The sequence below is a fragment of the Mustela erminea genome, chromosome 5 (assembly GCF_009829155.1).
Source record: "Mustela erminea isolate mMusErm1 chromosome 5, mMusErm1.Pri, whole genome shotgun sequence".
Lineage (NCBI taxonomy): Eukaryota > Metazoa > Chordata > Mammalia > Carnivora > Mustelidae > Mustela > Mustela erminea.
In genome coordinates, this window is record NC_045618.1 from 29,703,160 (window position 1) to 29,715,730 (window position 12,571).

Here is a 12,571-nt window from a genome sequence, read left to right on the forward strand (position 1 = left end):
TAAGTAATTGTAGATAACTTTTTGAAGAAGTTTAGATGGGAACTGAAAGAAAGAGCGAGCCAAGTGGAAGCGGGGCCAGGGTGGTGGTGTTGTCCAGAAAGGATTTCCTTAGTTTAAGATGACAAAAACGAGATCATGCTGAATGTTAATATTGGAGAAAGACACAAGAAAGTGTGAGGCTGAAGAGACAGGGAAAAAGATAGATAATTCCCAAACCAAGAATGTTAAAACTGCTCGGGCTCCATTTCAATCTTTCTGTTTTATGACTGAGGAAAGCTGAAGGGCCCCCAAAAGGCCACACGGTGAATGACAAAAATCTGAGAAAGAACTGAAACGCGAGGCTACAGCAAACTACAATCCTTTTTGTTTTAAATTATTATTTTCTTTTGTTACATGAGATTTTCTCTTTTGTTATATATGCTCACTGTGAAAAATCAGAAAAGAATAAAAGAAAATAGAAATCACGTGTAATCCTATTACTTGGAAGTAACTTCTATCAATAGTTTGGGACAGTTCATGTCAGTCACCACGAATTTTTTTAAAAAAGACATTTTTTGCACTATGTTGCATTAAATATAAAAGAATAAGGCATCCTAGCCTAATATCTTGTTAATGAAGTTCAATCTACCCCGGATCTGAGAGGGATTCCATTTCTCTTTTAAAGCAGTACAGTATATATTTTTTTCCAAGCCTGGTAAATAGTCAAAATAATTCCCCACATCGAGTGCTAGTAAGTTAATTCACTCAAGAGATGGCTGTTGAGCTGATTAGCAGCTATCACATTATCAACAGGACAGACAAATGAGATTCAGCAAGAACACGATGAGCTCATGTCAGCGTTGCATGCAACAGAAAGCCATCACTAAAGTGGAGACTTTGGATTTGACAGTCTTTTACAGAGTCTGTGTGCATCTGTACCCACACTGCTGTGAGGACCATGAGATGAAGCAGGCAAACACCTTCAGCCAGCACCAGATGGAGCTGCTGTCTAAGCCACAAAGCCTTAAGTATGAGGACTTCCTTTGTCAACACTAATTATGTTTGGAGACGCACTGAAAGACACTGTCAAAACTACTTTAACTTGTAACAGGCTCCTAGAAAGAGAGGCTGTACCAGATCAGACGTAGCTCCATCCAAGGGACAATTCTTGGGCTTTACTGTCTTTGTGCAAGAACTTCAGTGGTACTCAGGAACTCGCAGCTTTGCCTGCTCAACACTGACACCCCCAAATCAGGAAACTCCTGTCGCTGAAGTTATGCTTGAGAAGTCAAATATGTGTCTTCTGAGGCACTTAGGGAAACAGGACAGTCTAATCTGGTGTCTTCTATTTATTTGCCAAAACAGGTCTGATACGGAGTAGCCAAATGGAGTGTTCAGTAAGAGAAAGCCCTTTGCTTCCCCATTCCTTACAAAGTAAACCTACAGATGGAATGGTCGATGAGAGAGCTGAATGGCTGAGGCTGCCCCTAGAAGCTAACCGCGATTCCATGATCTAAAATCCGATTTTGTGTTTGACAGTTTTCAAGACCAAAGCCCTTCAGGCTACAGATGAAGCTACCGAAGAGTAGCCTATTTCACTTCAAGTCATGACAGCTTTTTAAGAACCTATTACTGTTTTTCACTCTCTCTACTGCTATACAGACAATGACAATAATTAGTTTGCTTCAAGTCCAACAGTTTCAAGCAAATTTGATACAAAACAACTAAATCCTCCCTGGATTTCAATCTTGGGAGTAAACAGGCCCACAGAAAGAGCCGGAGCTCCTCAAGCTGGATTTAATTTCCAAGTCAGTGAACGGGGGAGACTGTGTAGGTGGTATATTAAACACCATATATAGAGCATTTCCTAAAGGCACCCAAGGAGAATCTGGTAATAATAAGGGAGGACGGGGCAGGCACTGCTAAGCTCCTTCCCCAGTCCTATGACTCCCGGAGGCCATTATCTTTCTTCATAAAATCTGTCACATTGCCATAGAGACAAAGTCAAGATTCCTCAGTGCTATACATGGGCTTTTAAGGACACTTTCAGTGAGGAACTATCGCCTATATGTCATCCCACACGTTAGTCCATCTCCAGGATATGAGGGTAAAATTTACAAGTCCAGGTTTTCATTAGGCTTTTGTAATGGAACATGTGGGTTACTTATATAAAAAAGGAAAGGAAAATGTGACAAGCATCCCCACGTCACTGTTCCCAACCTTTCCTTCTTCCGCAGTGAAAAATGCTGACCTGATACTTAACCAGCTGCCAAACCCTTCCGTATATGACTAAAAGGGTGGAGAGAGGAAGTGAAAGCAAAGCTGCAGGAAAAGGCTTTGTAGGAGATAAAACACAGCTTTAATTTGGAACACGAATGGAAATTCCATGAGTAAAAGGAACCTTCCTAATTTGAGATCTGACCGCTCCCTACCCCTTCGTAGGGGGAAAAAAAATCACAGTTCTTTGCCATCACATCAGCAAGCAAGACCTTAAGACTTAAGGTTCTCCTGTTTAAAGAATAAAGCGAAGTAAAACCCACTTAATTTGGAAAACTTAACTAAAGCTCTGTAGAAAGGAGGAAGCCCATCCACTTCCAATTGTTCTAACCACAGGCTTTTCTAACCATTCACTGTTCCTGTCACATGGCAGCCGTCTCCGATAAGAGCCTTGCGTCAGCAAACGCTCTGCTGTGAGGTGCCACTGCTCAGCTCCCAACTCATCTTTTAAGCTCAAACTCTTCGATGAACCAGTTAAATAATAATAATAATTACTATCAGGGTGCCTAGGTGGCTCAGTGGGTTAAATCCTCTGCCTTCGGCTCAGGTCATGATCCCAGAGTCCTGGGATCGAGCTGCGCATCAGGCTCTCTGCTCAGCAGGGAGCCTGCTTCCCATCCTCTCTCTCTCTCTGCCTGCTTCTATGCCTAGTTGTGTTCTCTGTCAAATAAATAAAATCTTAAAAAAAATTACTATCATAAACTTGCTAATAACTAATTATAAGATTATAAGCTCTAAAATGTATACTGAACCCACCTCAGACCCCCTACTTGAGAAGGTATACACCAGCTACATCAGAGAGGCGGTTAAAACGTTATCTGGTAGTAACCAATGACTCCAGTGTTTTACAGTTTTATTCTGTCCACAAGCTGCTCCCTTTGCTTGGAATGTATTTCCTCTAATGCTGTTTCATTTGGCAAAACTATTCATTCTCTGAGCCCAAGTTCAAAATTTTACCTGTGTGAGAAGCTTTACCTGACTTCCTAAAGACTGTGCTGAGTGGCAGTTATCTAAGGCCCTAGAAAGCAAGGCTGTGTCTTGTTCACTTCTGTATCTCTTGGATTGCTGTGAATATACTAGCTACGGAACAAATGCTTATTGAATGATGATAATTTTAGCTAGCATTTACTAGCACCACTGAAGCATTTTATGTATGAAAACTCTTAACTCTCCTAAAAACCTTACAAGGTACATGCTATCATGAGCTTCACTGTACTAAGGAAGAAATGGAGACTTGCCCAAGGTCACATAGTTAATAAGGGACTGTCAGGATGGCTGAATTGGCTGAATGAATGCGTGTATGCAAAAATGGTAGAGCTCAGCTATCTGTGGCATCTGGAGGCTGCTTTCTGCTGCCTGAAAGTCCATTCAGCAGCAGCAGCACTGCCGGCCACAGTGAAATTCCACCTTGAACAAAGAAGTGTCAGAGGTAGGCACACCCACACCTGTAACCAACAGGCATAGTAAACCAATAGCCATAGACAATTAGCTACAGCTGTCCGAAAGTTGTGCTTTTTGTGCTTCCAAGTGAATATCTTTTTTTTTTTAAGATTTTATTTATTTATCAGAGAGAGGGGGAGAGAGCGAGCATAGGCAGACAGAATGGCAGGCAGAGGCACAGGGAGAAGCAGGCTCCCTGCCGAGCAAGGAGCCCGATGTGGGACTCGATCCCAGGACGCTGGGATCATGACCTGAGCCGAAGGCAGCTGCTTAACCAACTGAGCCACCCAGGCGTTCCCCAAGTGAATATCATGAGGCAAATTAAGCATGATCTTTCAGGAGCCACCCCTATTAGGAGGGCTTCTGAAGTCGCTTACTGAGAGTGAACTGTGAGATGCTGCTAGAAGTTGCCTTGCTGTGTTCTTCCTCTCCACTGCCTGCAATCACAGAGCCAACTGTCAAGTGAAGAAAGCTGGACTGTAGGCTGACTGAGATGTGAAAAGACAGGTGATCTCTGGTATCAAACAAGGGAATGAAGGGGTGTCTGACCAACTTGGTCAGTAGAGCATGCGACTCTTGATCTCAGGGTTGGAAGCTCGAGCCCCATGTTGGGAGTAGAGATTACTTAAAAAAAAAATCTTTAAAATGAAACAAGGAAATAAGAAAGAGGGGGAAATGAGGACAGTGCAAGATACAAACATAAGAGAAAGGGAGAAAAGGAAGTTGGGAAGGAAGTTGGTTTTGACTAACAAAACAGTCAATTATTCAGAGAGAAATCCCTCTAGAATGTTTATAGCAACAGCATCAGAGGAAGAATAATGTCATCAGTTACCACACTTTACCATTTCTGGAGGCTTTACTGTTTTGTGGATCTTGCGCATTTGCTTTGAGGTATTATTTTTCCAATCAAAGTAAATTTTACCTTCCCCAGCTACGGAAAAGAGTGTACAATGCATTCTGCAAAACATTTCTAATTTAGAATTTTAAAGAGAAAAAGCACTTTCAAATTAATGAAAGTTTGAGTTATACAGTACTTTAAAGAAATAGAAATGTATTGCTTTCAAAGAGATACCATCATAAACAAGTGTAACAGTCTTTCCTGGTATTTGGAGGATCTGTTCTTAATAAGCAAATAAGAATTATTTTCATGATTGTTATAAATAAATAATTGCAAAATAAATAAATAAATAAATAACCACTTAAAAATAGATTAAAAGTATCTTTCAAACTGGAATCCAGGGTCTCTTTTCAAGAGTATGAGTTTTCCAAAAGAACTTTAATATTGAACTAAAAAGAAAGTTTACATCAAAATTACTATAAACATATGCTGGATCATTGCAGTGCCACTTATTAACTAAGCACAGCCATGTGATTTGCAACATGACTGCAAATGTACATATACATTTCCCTTTCTGGTCTGAACTGGCATCAAGCACACTATTTTAACTGGAAGGAATAATGAGAAAAAAAGGAGGCTTGCTTGATAGGTAAATGATACAGTCCCACTAAGTAAAGACCAAAATGAAGTAACAGTGTAATCACTGTACACTGTACCAATTCTGGATTTTCCACATCTTAGACAGAAATGTGGAAGGAAAAGAGCACGATGGTCACGAAAGCTGCCCAGACAACTCTGGGGTGGCAGACAGCTCCATATTCATGTGGTGAGCAGCAATTCAGCTTTGGCAAAATATCATCACTGTATTAAAATAATATTAGTTTGCATTTCACTAATTTTATAGGCCTTTTTGTACTTAAATTTTAAGTTCGTTTCAGTTTAGAGCTAAGTGAGAAATACACGTATAAGAATTTATATCTAATTTTGTTCATTCATATTTAAGTAAAATTGTAATAATATGTATGAATAGTAAAAGACTCCAGTTTTTTTTTTTTTTACCAAATAAGGAGTCTATAAATTACTAAATTTGAAAGTAGTGCTTAAAAATACCATTCTGTTATGTCAGATAAGCATTCCTCTTGTGATCTTATTTACATTATTAATTTGCTCAGCATCTCTTAAAGGACTATAATAACCATCTACTTTGCCAGGCCATTGTTAAAATGAATTTAGATAAAATATATAGGGATTGCATTGAACCTATATATTTATAGATAGCTTTGAGTAGCATGGACATTTTAACAATATTAATTCTTCCAATCCAGGAACATGGGCCATCTTTCCATTTGTTTGTGTCTCCTTTTAACTTCTTTCATCAAAGTCTTAAAAGTTTTCATCATATATATCTCTCATTTCTTTGAGTAAATCAAAAAGTACTTTATTCAACTTTATGGGTTTTTTTTTCATTTTTTTCAGATTTTTTTTGTTAGTATACAGAAACAAAACTGGTTTCTGGATATTGATTTTACATCTTGTGTCTTTACTGAATTCACTGATTAGTGCCAACACTTTTTTTAAATTGTCTTTAGGATTTTCTACACACAAAATCCTATAATTTTATCATTAATTTTACTTCTTCTTCTCTGATCCAGTGCAATCCCTATCAAAATCTCAATGGCACTTTTCACAGAAATAGAAAAAACAATTCTAAAATTTGCATGGAGCCACAAAAGACCTCAAATGGCCAGAGCAACCCTGAAAAAGGAAAAGCTAGAAGCGTCACACTCCTGAACTCAAACTCGACTTCAAAGCTAAAGTAATTAAGAGAGTCTGGTACTGGCATAAAAATAGACACACAGACCAATGGAAAAGAATAAACAGCCCAAAAATAAACCATGCATATATATTGGTCAATTAGTTCAAAACAAAGAAAACAAGAATATACAATAGAGAAAGGAGTCTTTTCAATAAATGGAGTTGGGAGAACTGAACAGCCACATGCAAGAGAACGAAACTGAATCCCTGTCTTACACCACACACAAAAATCAATTCAAAAAGGATTAAAAACTTAAAACATAATACTTGAAGCCATAAGATTCCTAGAAGAAACAGAGAGGGGGAAAGTTCCTTGACATTGGTCTTGGCAACCATTTTTTGAATATGACAACAAAAGTATAAGCACCAAAAACAAAAATTGATAAATTGGACCACATCACACTAAAATGTTTCTGCACAGTGAAAGAAACAATCAACAAAATCAAAAGACAAACTAGTGGGACGCCTGGGTGGCTCAGTTGGTTGGACGACTGCCTTCGGCTCAGGTGATGATCCTGGAGTCCTGGGATCGAGTCCCACATCGGGCTCCCAGCTCCACGGGGAGTCTGCTTCTCTCTCTGACCTTCTCTTCACTCATGATCTCTCTCACTGTCTCTCTCTCAAATAAATAAATAAATAATCTTAAAAAAAAAAAAAGACAAACTAGAAAATGGAAGAAAATATTTGCAAACCATATATTGGATAAGGAGTTTGTGTTTAAAGTATACAAAGAACTCATACAACTCTTTAACAAAAACCCACAATCGCAAATTTTTAAAAGGGCAGGGGAACTAAAAAGACATTTTTCCAAAGAAAGCATCCAAATGGCCAACAGGTACATGAAAAGATCCCCATCACTAGTCATTAGGTAAATGCAAATCAAAAGCACATATCACTTTTCACCTGTTAGAATGGCTATCATCAAGAAAATATGAGATAAATTTAAAAATTAATAAAAAAAGGAAGATATGCAATAATGAGTGTTGGCAAGGATGTGGAAAAAAGGGAATCCTGTGCACTATTGGTGGGAAATGTAATTCGGTTTGACCAAGATGGAGAACAGTATGAGGTTTCCTCAAAAAATTAAAAATAGAACTACTATATAATCCAGCAATCCCACTACTGGGCATATATACAAAGGAAATGAAAACAAGAGTATCAAAAATATACTTGCACTCCTATGTTTATTGTAGCATTGTTTACAAAGCCAAGATAGGAAATAAGTTGAGTGTCTATCAAAAGATGAATGGATAAAAATAACATGGAATAAGAATGGAATATTATTCAGCCACGAGAAAGAAGGAATCCTGCCATTTGTGACATGAACAGATCTTGAGGGCATTATGCTAAGTGAGATAAGTCAGACAGAGAAAGACAAATACTATAACATATTACTTATATGTAGGATCTAAAAAAGTTGAACTCATAGAAACAAGGAGTGGAGTGGTGGCTTCTAGGGGCTGAGGAGTGGGGTTAATTGGAGAGATATTGGTCAAACTTGCAGTTAGATGAGTAAGTTCTGGAGACCTAATGCACAGCTTAGTGATTATAGTCAAAATACTGTATTATATACTCCAAAGATGCTAAGAGTCTAGATATCAAATATTCTACCAAAGAAATGATAATTATGTGACATAATAGAGGTGTTAGCTAGTGCTACAGCAATAATCATACTGCAAATGTATCAAATCAACACATCGCACAACGTAAACTTACACAATGCTATATGTCAATTGTATGTCAAACTATATAAAGTGCCTGACACAGAGGTTGATTCATAATAGTGCTTTATAAATAAATATATAATACAATATAAACAAAATAATATAATATATAATATTATTATAATAATATAATGTATATTATTAATATAATATATTAGATATAATTTATAAAATATATTTAAAATAAATTATATTTTATTTTATCATATTATATTTATTTTATTTCTTTTATATTTATTTTATTAATTTAGTATATTTTAATTTTATTATTTATTATTTTAATTATTTATTATTTTAAAATAATTTTATTCTTAAAATAGATTATATAATAATGTATATAATAATTAATATAATCTATTAATAATAAATAAATTCTTTCTTTATTAAATCTCTGAATCAGTGGATGACAGGAAGGGGCATGATCACTTCCAATACCCTCCACACATATCTGCACGCCATCTTGACATACCAGTTGGGCCATGCTATTGCTATGGAGACACTGGTAACTATAATGTTGGGCCTCAATTACCATGAATGGTTTAATTGAAAGTTTCAGCCTACTTGCACAAAAATCTATCACTTATTTCTACAGGGAAAAGGTAGTCCAAGTTCTGAACAACTGACTTGCAAAGAAACTTTAGCATTCCATTTTGGATTTGTGTTTTACATTAGTTTTAAGAGCTACTGTCAGATTATATCAGGAAGGAGTTGCTGAGCAATAGGGCAATGTGATACTACCTGCACTTTAAGAATTCAGGTGAGCCATGTTTTCCATGGGCAGATTGATAGGAGGCAAGGTTGGAGGCAATGTGGCTAGTTCAACTATTACAATAGAGAGTAGGTAAGACCCCAAACTAACACAGGTACAGTAGGAAATAATGGGTAGGGGCTGATTTGAAAGGCTAAATGGACAACACTTATCAACCAGTGGGATGCTGGTGGAAAGGGACAGGGACTGACAATGACTCTGGGGTGTCTACATGAAGATCAAGGATGATTTTCCCAGAGGCATACTGAGAAGCGTAGAGAATTAAGTTAGCAATAATTTGCACTACTTTACTGTAGAGAATAATGAGAAATTGAGACCTGAATGAAAATAGCAAACATAGTCTAAAGTCACATATGTGATTAAAATTCTCCCCATTAAAAATAATTTGTTATTTTCTTATATCGAGTTGACTCTAAATCTTGAGTGCAAATGGTCTGGTGAGAACAATATAATTACTATTACCCTTTTAAAAAGACTCCCTTTTCTAATAATTTCTTCTGTGATCTTTTGTATTCCCAAATATGTAAGTGTGGAATAACCTCCCAGGGCCTGTACCTCTTGTCCTTTGATGCTTCAGACTTCACTTTCCAACTGCCTACTAGACATCTCTAAATAGAATTAATTATCTTTCCTCCAAAATGTGTTCCACCTTGTTCTGGGCACCATAACAATTAATGGTATCACAGTTTCGGTAGATGTTCAGTTTGGTCAGCATTGACAAATTCCCACTGCCCCCTGAGTCCTTCTGATGCTATACCCAATTAATTGCCAGGTCTTATCTCTCTGATGTGTACTCTCCGTTTGACAACTTCAGCCAACACCTGAGTCCTCAATTTCATCATTCTTTGTTTGAGGTACTGGGATGGTATCTTATTGTCTATTAATTCCTCTAAAATACAGCTCTTTACCACTCTACTTACTTTTTCATGCAACCATTTCATGGTTTTCAGTTGTTTCTATAACACATTTGAACTCCTTAAAACTAAATCCAGTGCTCTTCTGTGATTGACTCTGCCTTACCATTTTTTATCATCATCTCCAACATGTCCACCCATATAAATACTGTTCAAGGGGACGAGTCAAGATGGCGGAGAAGTAGCAGGCTGAGACTACTTCAGCTAGCAGGAGATCAGCTAGATAGCTTATCTAAAGATTGCAAACACCTGCAAATCCATCGGCAGATTGAAGAGAAGAAGAACAGCAATTCTGGAAACAGAAAACAATCACTTTCTGAAAGGTAGGACCGGCGGAGAAGTGAATCCAAAGCGACAGGAAGATAGACCCCGGGGGGAGGGGCCGGCTCCCGGCAAGCGGCGGAGCAACAGCGCACAAAATCAGGACTTTTAAAAGTCTCTTCCGCTGAGGGACATCGCTCCAGAGGCTAAACCCAGGTGAGGCTCACGCGGGGTCAGTGTGGCCTCAGGTCCCACAGGGTCACAGAAGGATCGGGGTGTCTGAGTGTTGCAGAGCTTGCGGATATTGGAACGGGAAAACTGGCTACAGAGACAGAGCCGACAGTAAGATCACAGCTCGGTGTTACCTTGAACCGGTCACAGGCCATTTTCATTCCCGTCCTCTGGAACTCTACGGAAAGCGCTCAGGGAACAAAAGCTCCTGAAAGCAAACCCGAGCGGATTACTCAGCCCGGCCCCTGGTAAGGGTGGTGCAATTCCGCCTGGGGCAAAGACACTTGAGAATCACTACACCAGGCCCCTCCCCCAGAAGATCAACAAGAAATCCAGCCAAGACCAAGTTCACCTATCAGGGAGTGCAGTTTCAATACCAAGGAGAGCAGCAGAATTCCAGAGGAGGAGAAAGCAAAGCACGGAACTCATGGCTTTCTCCCTGTGATTTTTTTAGTCTTGCAGTTAATTTAATTTTTTTCTTTTTCATTTTGTTTTTTTCCTCGCCTTCTGGTAAAATTTTTTTTTAACTTTTACCCTTTTCTTTTTTAACGTTTTTTAACTAGTTTATCTAATATATATATTTTTTCTTTTTTATATTTTTCTTTATTCATTTTCTTTTTTTAAATTCTTTTCTTTTCTTTTTTTTTCTTTCTTCCTTTTTGAACCTCTTTTTATCCCCTTTCTCCCCCCTCACGATTTGGATCTCTTCTGATTTGGTTAAAGCATATTTTCCTGGGGTTGTTGCCACCCTTTTAGTATTTTACTTGCTCCTTCATATACTCTTATCTGGACAAAATGACAAGACAGAAAAATTCACCACAAAAAAAAGAACGAGAGGCAGTACCGAAGGCTAGGGACCTAATCAATAGAGATATTGGTAATATGTCAGATCTAGAGTTCAGAATGACGATTCTCAAGGTTCTAGCCGGGCTCGAAAAAGGCATGGAAGATATTAGAGAAACCCTCTCGGGAGATATAAAAGCCCTTTCTGGAGAAATAAAAGAACTAAAATCTGACCAAGTTGAAATCAAAAAAGCTATTAAAGAGGTGCAATCAAAAATGGAGGCTCTCACTGCTAGGATAAATGAGGCAGAAGAAAGAATTAGTGATATAGAAGACCAAATGACAGAGAATAAAGAAGCTGAGCAAAAGAGGGACAAACAGCTACTGGACCACGAGGGGAGAATTCGAGAGATAAGTGACACCATAAGACGAAACAACATTAGAATAACTGGGATTCCAGAAGAAGAAGAAAGAGAGAGGGGAGCAGAAGGTATACTGGAGAGAATTATTGGGGACAATTTCCCCAATATGGCAAAGGGAACGAGCATCAAAATTCAGGAGGTTCAGAGAACGCCCCTCAAAATCAATAAGAATAGGCCCACACCCCGTCACCTAATAGTAAAATTTACAAGTCTCAGTGACAAAGAGAAAATCCTGAAAGCAGCCCGTGAAAAGAAGTCTGTAACATACAATGGTAAAAATATTAGATTGGCAGCTGACTTATCCACAGAGACCTGGCAGGCCAGAAAGAGCTGGCATGATATTTTCAGAGCACTAAACTAGAAAAAACATGCAGCCAAGAATACTATATCCAGCTAGACTATCATTGAAAATAGAAGGAGAGATTAAAAGCTTCCAGGACAAACAAAGACTGAAAGAATTTGCAAACACCAAACCAGCTCTACAGGAAATATTGAAAGGGGTCCTCTAAGCAAAGAGAGAGCCTACAAGTGGTAGATCAGAAAGGAACAGAGACCATATACAGTAACAGTCACCTTACAGGCAATACAATGGCACTAAATTCATATCTCTCAATAGTTACCCTGAATGTTAATGGGCTAAATGCCCCTGTCAAAAGACACAGGGTATCAGAATGGATAAAAAAACAAAACCCATCTATATGTTGCCTCCAAGAAACTCATTTTAAGCCCGAAGACACCTCCAGATTTAAAGTGAGGGGGTGGATGGGGCGCCTGGGTGGCTCAGTGGGTTAAAGCCTCTGCCTTCGGCTCGGGTCATGATCCCAGGTTCCTGGGATCGAGCCCCGCGTCGGGCTCTCTGCTCAGCGGGGAGCCTGCTTCCTCCTCTCTCTCTGCCTGCTTCTCTGCCTACTTGTGATCTCTGTCTATCAAATAAATAAATAAAATTAAAAAAAAAATAAAGTGAGGGGGTGGAAAAGAATTTACCATGCTAATGGACATCAGAAGAAAGCAGGAGTGGCAATCCTTATATCAGATCAATTAGATTTTAAGCCAAAGTCTATAATAAGAGATGAGGAAGGACACTATATCATACTCAAAGGGTCTGTCCAACAAGAAGA

The 12,571-nt window shown here is 38.4% G+C and overlaps 1 protein-coding gene across 5 annotated transcripts in view; it reads right to left on the minus strand.

The window, feature by feature from the left end:
- The window catches only part of PEAK1 (pseudopodium enriched atypical kinase 1), a 306,975-nt gene that overhangs the window by 78,531 nt on the left and 215,873 nt on the right, over positions 1 to 12,571 (minus strand). Inside the window, exon 1 of one of the 5 annotated variants that reach the window (XM_032342364.1) lies at positions 10,383 to 10,400. The exons of the other annotated variants lie outside the window; for them this stretch is intronic. The gene's annotated coding sequence lies outside the window, so the exon portion shown is untranslated. Of the gene's footprint in view, positions 1 to 10,382; positions 10,401 to 12,571 lie in introns of those variants that run through there. 5 annotated transcript variants of the gene reach the window in all.